This window comes from Crocuta crocuta, unplaced genomic scaffold (genome assembly GCF_008692635.1).
Source record: "Crocuta crocuta isolate KB4526 unplaced genomic scaffold, BGI_CrCroc_1.0 scaffold13, whole genome shotgun sequence".
NCBI classification, from domain to species: Eukaryota; Metazoa; Chordata; class Mammalia; order Carnivora; family Hyaenidae; genus Crocuta; species Crocuta crocuta.
The window spans coordinates 2708575-2717834 of record NW_027530007.1 but is presented as its reverse complement, the minus strand read 5'-3'; the positions used below and the strand labels follow the sequence as shown (position 1 = coordinate 2717834).

Here is a 9260-nt window from a genome sequence, read left to right as displayed (position 1 = left end):
TGCGAGGTAAGTTTCCGCAGGGAAAATACTAGTCAGGAGTCAAGCCCTTGCCCTGAGAGCTGAAATCCAGCTGGAGATTTGCAGGGGTGAAGTCCTGGAGTCAGGAAGAGGCTGAGCATCCTTGGGGGTGGGGGTGGGGAGGGAAGTACTCCAAGAAGAAAAGAGGTGGAGGTGGTTAAAACCTCACCCATGAAAAAGAAGCAGAGCAAAGTCTCAGCCTTCCTACTTACCACCCGTGTGAGCCTGCAAAACTTACTTCATCTCCCCGAGCTGCATTGTCTCATCTGTGAAATGGAACTCGTCACGGAATACACCTGTAGTCAGGTCACTGTGAGAATGCAGTGCATTTCGGCAAACGACAGTTGACATTTAATGATCCCTCACCACCTACCGGCAGCTCTTTTGAGTACTTTACACACATCCACTCATGCAATCATCACGACTGCCTGGCGACATGGTTATTATCGTACCTGTTTCATAAACGAGGGAACGGAGGCACAGAGAGGTGAAGGAACTTGCCCAAGGCTGCAGAGCTGGCTCCTAAGTGCCGGAGCCAACAGCTGGCTGTGAACGCCTCCCTCCCCTAGGGACGGCTACAGACGCAGGAGGGCCGCAGGGGAGCCCGTCGGAAGCTCGGGTTCAGGGCAGAGTTCCTGTTGGCCAGGTCCAAGTTCGGGCTGAACAGCAGCCGTAACGATTAATATCACTACTGAGCTAAAGGGTGAAGGAGAACCCCCCAGTTGCTAAGCCCCCTCCATGCCCAGAGGAAGACACTGGGTGCTGCCTCCCAGAGCTTAGAGACCCGGGGGCAGCCCCACCCCCTCTGCCAGCGTCCTCACCTCACCCCTTCACAATGGATACTGACTCCACTCAGTGGAGTACTGAGTGCCAGTACTCTTGCTCCACTGCCCCACCGGGTGGTGGTCCTGGGATCAGTATCTCGGTTGCTTGGTTGCCTTGTTTGCTTTATTGCTGCATCCTTACATAAACCGCGTGGTCTGAAGACAAAAGGGAACTGGCATTTATTGAGCAGTTACTATGGACAAGATGCTTAGCGAGCAAACCCACGTGTCTCATTGGGCCTCACACATTTGTGAAACAGATAGGACCGTCTCCGTTGTACAGATGAGGACACCAGGCCCAGAGAGGTGGATTCCTCGCAGCAAACCAGGAACACGGGGACGGTGCAGCCCCTTGTCTGTTCGAATCCAGCGCTGCTCATGAAAAGCGAGGGCCGGCAGGAGCTCTGAGATCCAGCTCCCAGAGACGTTCCCTGTTCCTCATTCGCTTCTCCCCATGCTGAGAGTTTCTGGGCGGCTGCTTTATGCCAGGCGCCCGACTGGCGACTGTGGCAACCTGGCCTCAGCTTCCCCCCGTCCAGCAGGGATGCAGCTCTCTATGAACGGTAAACTCGGAGATGTCTCTGTCCCCCGACTAGGCTCTGTGAGGGCTGCCCCTCGGCCCAGAGGCTGCTGTTCCTCCTGGGAGAATCCAGGCTCCGGGTGTTTCAGGAAACGTCTGACCTGCCAGGTTTCCGTGTGACTGATCAGTTAGAGCCGAGGAAGGGGGGGCAGAGGGGAGGTTTCCCGTCAGCCCAGCTTTTGTCTCTCACATGAGCCCGAGACAGACAAACCGCAACCACAGACTCGACCAGCTGTGGAAGCATCGAACAGGAAACCCAGAACATCTGGTGCCCCACTTCCTCTGCAGGCTGTGCAAGCCTGAGTGTGTGTGTGTGTGTGTGTGTGTGTGTGTGTGTCTGCTGGTGTACAAGTCTGCTTGCTTTCCCACTGCTGTTTAGTGAGACGTGGATGCAGACAGGGCTGGAAACCACAGGCCCTGTGGTGACAAGGGAGCCAGACACTCGCTCCCCGACCCTGACGGTGCCTCCTCCCTCCCCAGACAGTGACCCAGGACCTGACCCAGTCTCCCAGGCCACCCTCCAACCCACCAGCACATGTTTGGCTTCAAGACACCAGGCACTTGAAGAAAGGGATTGTTTTTGCCTTTTGGATGTAGGTGGTTTTAGAGGAGCTTTCTTGGGGCTGAGGTAGGAGGGTTCCGCCTAAATATAACTTTGCCTCAGCACACAGACCCACAGAAAGCAGAGTCTGGGTGAGAGCTGTTTTTAAAACAATTTGAGTTAAATCTGTGGACGACCTCCGAGGCTGCGTGCTGGTCAGGAGGCTGTTTTCCACCAGTGGCGATGTCCTCCGTGGACAGCCCGAGACAGACGGGGACTGAGAAGGGAAGAGACATCAGAAAATAGAAAGAAAAGCACCCCCCTCCTCCAAACTATACCCTGAGGTTTAACTCTTAATCAGTCACCCTTAGGAGGTAGGCATTATGATGCCCATTTTTAGAAATCAGGAAATCAAGGTGCAGACGGGATGTGGACGCACCACGATCACTCAGCAGAGCCAGGGCTCAAAATCAAATCTGACTTCGAGCCACATGCTAGATCCTAAAACCGCTTCATTCCTCCGATCTAAACTGTGCCTACCACCCAAGTTGATGGCCAGCAAATGTTTCTAGAATTAGTCAACAAAAGGAGTTCTCATTATTGGCAGGGACTGTCATCATCACTGTACGCCCAGGGTCAGCACTGCGCGGGACAGAAGCGGCAGCTTCCTAAGTTTCAGAACAATGACACTTCATCTACCCGGAGCTCATTTACCCAGCCGCGTCGGCCGTCTGGATCCTAGCTAAAAATCTGAAAGAACAGGGGCGCCTGGGTGGCTTAGTCGGTTAAGCGTCCGACTTTCGCTTAGGTCATGATCTCGCGGTTCATGATCTCGCGGTTCGTGGGTTCGAGCCCCGCGTCGGGCTCTGTGCTGACTGCCGCCTCAGAGCCTGGAGCCTATTTCAGAGTCTGTGTCTCCCTCTCTCTCTGACCCTCTCCTGCTCACGCTGTCTCTCTCTCTCCTAGAAATAAATAAAAAAATATTTAAAAAAAAAAATCTGAAAGAACCAGAAGCAGTCAAGAGAAGTCCCAAGCCCTCGAAAGTTCAAATCCTGACTCGGAGAAATTCTGAGGCCCTCAGTGGAGTCTAGCTACCGTTACTTTACAAGCAGAGCCAAACACTCTGCTTGCTGATCTTACAAGCGCCGGTTTAGAAAAGGAGATGGGCTGCTAAGGAAACTTGCTGGCAAAAGCAATCTGGGAATTCAACTAGAATTTTCGGACTGGGAGGCGGCATTATGGATTCGACGAGGACTGCACCAGGAGACGTCAGAGGCCGACGAGGAGAAGGGACCGAATTGTCTGATTCTCGGATACTTGACGGGGCGGCAGCACCTCCGCTGATTTCCCGGGAAAGACTAAAGGCGCAGCAGCGAGCCCACCTTGACCTCACTGGCTCACGGCTAGGGGTCTACCAGCTACAGACGCCCCAACCTGAGACCACGCCCACGCGGCATCCGACGCCCTATTCGCTTTCACCTCTGCAGGTCTGCGGGGCCCTCCTCGGAGCCAGGGTGACGTCACGCAAGCGGCGCGGTGCGTGACGTCATCTGAGCGCGCCTCCCGCGGTGCCGCAGCCCGGGGCGCCGACGGGCCGCGGCGTTGCCGTGGAGACGGCGCGTCGAGCCCCGCCTCCGAGGCGCGATTGGAGGAGAACCGCTCAGCTGCGTAGGTGAGGTTTCCAAAGAGCGTGGAGGCCCGGAGGGGCGCTCGCGGCGCGGGTTCCTATGGCAACTGGGACGCTGTCGCGCGGTGGGGGCGGGCAGTTCCCGGGAACCCCCTAAGCTGGAGTCCGAGCCCAAGGTGCAGTTGGAGAGACTTTGTCACCTAAGGTCGTAAATCTCCGATGTGCCTCTGGCCCGGATAATGTAGAAATTCAAACTGCCTTAGACTGGATCCTGTGCAGACTGGATCCCATAAGGCTTCAATTTATCACTCAAGCAGCATCAGGTGGGAAGAAGAATCTGACCCAGGAGACTTAGTGCCAAGAGTGACCTAACCTTTTTAGCCTCAGTTTCTCCTCAATGAGAGCTGTCCCGTAAACATATAACATATAGGATTTCTTCCTAAGAAAACCTTCTAATGACTCTACTTCTTCCTATAGCTCCCAGCTCATCTCTCTCTCTTTTCCGAATATCAAAGCTCCTTAAAAGAATGCAGATATTCGCGTCTCTAGCTGTCCTCTCCCTGTACCCTCTCCGGACACACTCCCTTTCTTTTTATCTGCTCTGTCAGCAACATTTGAAACGGTTCTCACCCTCCCCTCCCATCAAACCCTTCTTCACTTAGCTGGTGGGACTGCACACTCGGTTTTCTTGCTGCATCCTGGCTCCTGTTTCTCCATCGCATTGGCTGGTTCCTCCTCTTTTCCCTGACCTCTAAAGGTAGTGGTGCCCCCCTGGGCCTGGCTCCTTGGCCTTCTCTCTCTTTTCACGTAATATCTTAAGTGATTTGATTTAGTTTCCTGACTTTCTGTTTTTGCTGATGAGAGTCTGGTCCTCTCCCCTGAACCTGCATACTTGAATATGCAACTACTTGGTTAGCATCAAACCTTGAATGCCTAGTAGGCAAGCTTTTCGAGCAAAATTCCTCAGTTTTCCCACCAAAGGCTGCTCTGCCTGTGTTCTTTGTGATGGTACCTCCATCCTTCCAGCTTCTCAAGCTCCAAACCTTGAGTTCTCTTTCACCCCACATTCAACGTGTCCTCTTGGTAAATCCTATTGGCTTTTTCTTCAAAAAGACTGACACCATCTTTGACCAACCATCTCTCACATGGATTATTGTAATGGCCTCCTCACCTGTCTCCTAGATTCTGCCTTCCACCGTCTCCTCCTTGGTCTGTGTTCACACGTTGGCCTGAGTTATTCTGTTAAAAGTCATATCATGTGGCTCCTCTGTGAAGACCTTCCAAAGATTCCCTCCTCATTGAGTGAAAGGCAACATTTCACCGTGGCCAGAAATGGTCTCTACCACCAGGTTCCTGGGACCTGGCTGAGCCCCTCTCCTAATTGTGACTCCGTGACTCACTTTACTCCAGCCACACGGGTCATTTCCCAGCCTTATTTCTGTTTCTGGGACACTGAACTTGCTTTTACCGCTGCAAGGAGCTTGTGCTCAGACATCCCCAGGGCTCCCTCCCTCACCTCCTTCAAGGCTTGGCTCAAACATTCCTTACTCGAAAAACCCTTCTCTAACCTCCTGATTTTAAATTACTAATCTGACTCCCCAATCCCTCATTCCCATTGAGATCCACTGCATTTATTGCTGTCTAATATACCATAAAATTTAGTGTTCTTATTTGATGTCCTGCTCCGTGGGAAGGCAGCGATTTTGTCTCTCTTGTCCTTGCTGTGTTCCCGATTCCTAGACAGAAGCTGACATGTGAGAGGTGCTCAGTTAGTATCTATTGAGTGAACAGATACGCTTCAAAATCGGACAGTTAGGGACGGAGGAAAAGAGGAATATAGTGGAGGAAACTGACAAAACCCTACCTCAGCCGGGTGATTACGATTCCAAAAAATATTTTAAAATCAGAGTGTCATGTCGTGGTTAAGAGCCAGAGCTGCGGGGGCTGCGTTGCCGCCCCTGCCCTGCCGCTTAGCTGCTTTGTGACCCTTAGGAAATTTAACCTTTCAGAGCCTCAAAAGCCTCATTTTTAACGTTGGCAAAACAATGCTTCACTGTAAAAACTGTATCACCCAACAGTGTGGAACCCCTTCCTACATGAGCAGCGAGCACTGTGCTCGTCACTGAGACACGCTGAGAACCTGACTGCACAGGTGTCCTTGCTCCCCTGAGTCAATGTCCTGAGGAAGGGGCACAGACAGTGGCCATATAATCATCCAAATAAATGGATTTTCGGAAACTGTGACAAGTGTGACGGAGGAAAGCCACTTCGGGCCGAAGCAGGAGGGGTGTGGAGAAGAGCACCCCTGTGGGGATGACTTCTTAACTGTATTAGTCAGCTCCGGGCTTAGAGGGCTTAACCAACACACGTCCTGGGAGGTAGAAGGCCAAGATCAAGGTGTCGGCAAGTTTGGTTTCTTCTGGGGCCTCTCTCCTTGGCTTGCAGATGGCCACCTTCTCACCGTGTCCTCACATGGCCCTTCCTCTGTGCACTTGCTCTCCTGGTGTCACTCTAGGTGTCCTAATCTCTTTATAAGGACGCCAGTCAGATTGGATTAGGGCCCATCCTAACCGCCTCGTTTGAACACAATTACCTCACTAAAGGTCCGGTTTCCAAATATAGTCACAAGGGGGGGGGGGTGGATAGGGCTTTTGCACATGAATTGGGAGCACAATTTGAAGCACAGTTCATTTCAGGGCATTAATTAAGACCCAGAGGATGCACAGGAAGGAGAGAGGGGACACCCGGAACCTTCCGGGCAGAGGAAAGAACCTGCGTAGAAACTCTATGGCTTGGAAGGGGAGTGACAAGTTGGAAGAAGTGACAGCCTCGGGTGGCTCGAGCTCAGAGTGAGGGGTCTTGGTAGGAGACACACTGGGCATCAGACGAGCAGAATGCAGGGCGCTGAAGGCCCCGAGGTCTGTGGCTGGTGACCGGATGAGTTGTCTTTTGAAAAGATCACTCTGACGACCAGTGTCCTGGAGGAAGGCTACTCCCAGCTCCAGAGCTGCGTGACTTCCGGAGAGCACCCCAAGTTACAGCCCAGTAAAGAGTTAACCAGGAGTGTTTTAGGAATGCCTCAGTGGCCCAGTCGGTGGCTCTTGATTTTGGCTCAGGTCATGGTCTTGAGGTTTGTGAGTTCAAGCCCCATATTGGGCTTCGCGTTGACAGCACAGAGCCTGCTTGGGATCTTCTCTCCCTCTCTCTCTATTCCTCCCCCGCTCTTGCTCTCTCCCTCAAAATTTATTTATTTATTTAGAAAGAGAGAGTATGAGCAGGGGAGGGGAGGGGCAGAGGGAGAGAGAAGAGCTTAAGTGGGCTCCATGCTGACAGCAGAGAGCCCGATGTGGGGCTCAAACTCACAAACCGTAAGATCATGACCTGAGCTAAAAACAAGAGTCAGTTGCTTAATGAAGCCACTCAGCTGTCCCTAAAGTTTATTTATTTTTAAGTAATCTCTACACCCAACATGGGGCTCAAACCCATGACCCCAAGATTAAGAGTCCCATGCTCTACTGACTGAGCCAGCCAGGCGCCCCTCAGATTCAAAGTTTCAGATGAGGGGCGCCTGGGTGGCTCAGTCGGTTGAGCTTCCAACTTTGGCCCAGGTCATGATTTCACAGTTCATGAGTTCAAGCTCTGCATCAGGCTCTGTGCTGACACCTCAGAGCCTGGAACCTCCTTCAGATTCTGTGTCTCCCTCTCTCTCTGTCCATCCCCAGCCCCCAGCTCATGCTTGTGAGCTTGCTCTTTCTTTCTCTCTCTCTCTGAAAAATAAAATTAAAACTTAAAAAAAAAAAAGAAAGAAAGAAAGTTTCAGATGAGGGGCACCTGGGTGGCTCAGTCAGTTAAGCATCTGGGTCATAATCTCATAGTTCATGGGATCAAGCCCAGTGTCAGTTTGTGTGTGTGTGTGTGCCCCTCCCTCACTTGTGCTCTGTCTCTCTCAAAAATAAATCAACATTTTAAAAATTTAGAAAACAAAAAGAAAGACTTGGATGAAATTAACACAAAGGAGGGAAGGTATAAATGGAGCAGTGGAATGCTTACCCTGTAGATCTGTCTACTGGAAGCCAAAATGGAATGGAAATGATTTGGTGAGAAACAGCACACATCTTTTATTTCTTTTCTCCAGGTTCAGCCAAAACCTTCCCTTAGATGCGCCTCTGGAGAACCAATACGCAGCAGGTGTTCCTGAAAGGTATGGGGTGAAGGGGATGGTCAGACTCTCAGTCAGAGTGGCGTTAGATGCATGGCAAGAGGGTTTCTCACTTTATTTTCAGAATTCAGTGTCAGGAAGCAAAAGCTGGTGTGACCACCCACCCACCTTCAGCCTGAATGGTGTCTCCACCCTTGATGATGTAATGCAGCAAAGACTCACTGCCCCTTTGCATTGGAAGGAACCGAGACAAGCATTTGATCCCAACGCCTAAAGAGCAATGACTCTCCTCTTTGACACCCTGGAGGGAGGGCCATCTGCCAGCGATGGGGAATGTACCAGGCAGCCAGCCCATCCCGACTTTTAACAGGATTCGTTGTTAGAATCTGCTGTATAATACGAAGCCACAGCTAGTCCTGGCCTTCAGGAGCTACAAGGACCCCGATTCTCCCTCCTCACAGCATCAAGGATTTGACGATACCTGTGTGGTACCCTTCTGAGGCTCGGAGACTTCTGTCCCCCAGCTGAACACACCCCTCCCAAAGCGTTCCTAGTGGTGCCCTTACGAATATTGTTGTCCACAAATCTTTGCATACCTGTCTCCGGATACATTTCTATAAACAAGCTGTTGGGACAAACGGTACATTCCGTCGCTTTTGCTCTCTATTTCCAGATCAGTTTCCAGCAAGGGTGCTTTTGTCTACACACCCACAAGTGGTTTACGAGAGAGAACCTATCTCCCCACACCCTAGCCACCAAACTGGGAATTTTTAATTCTTTTACTCACTGCCAATCTGATAAAAGAAAACGATTATCTCATGGTTGCTTCAATTTGCATTTCTTTGATTATGGGTGAGGTTGGACATGTTTTCCAACCACATCCTATACTTTTGCAATCTAGTTTTGGAGCTAAATGCAGGACCTTACGTGTATTCCAGTTAAATGTTATCTCGCTGCAGTCCACCAATCATTCTTTCCCGCTGAGATCATTTGGATCCTGATTCTCTAATTCCAACGTGTTGGCCTTGCCTCCCAGACTTGTGTTATTTGCACAGTTGATAAGCAGTTATCTTTGGCTTCATCCAAGTTGTTGATAGAATGTTAAAGGGTTTAGGGCCAAGGACAGAACTGTTTGGCAAGCCGCTAGAGAAAGCCCCGGAAGGGCGCTGTCCCATCTGCTGTCAAGACCCCACCTCACCACACCCAGGAGCCACCCTTCACCTGGGACACAAGACCAGGTACAGATTCCAAGCCTTGCCACCAATTAGCTGTGTGGTCTTACGCAAGTGGTGTTACGTTAGGGGCGCCTGGGTGGCTCACTTGGTTAAGCGTCTGACTCTCGATTTCGGCTCAAGTCGTGATCTCACGGTTTGTGGGTCAAGCCCCACGTCGCGCTCTGCGCTAACACAAAGGCTGCTTGGAATCCTCTCTCCCTCTCTCTGCCCCTCCTCCGCTTGTGTGAATGCTTGCTCTCTCAAAATAAATAAACTTAAAAATAAATTTTAAAAAGT

General features: G+C 51.3%; 1 long non-coding RNA gene across 1 annotated transcript; it reads left to right on the top strand.

Moving 5' to 3' along the window:
* The first annotated feature begins 3737 nt into the window (after positions 1-3737).
* On the top strand, positions 3738-8530 carry LOC144231334 (uncharacterized). The gene is made up of 3 exons (XR_013335051.1): positions 3738-3913; positions 7726-7791; positions 7874-8530. It is a non-coding gene; the product is annotated as an uncharacterized LOC144231334 (long non-coding RNA).
* Positions 8531-9260: the final 730 nt, after the last annotated feature.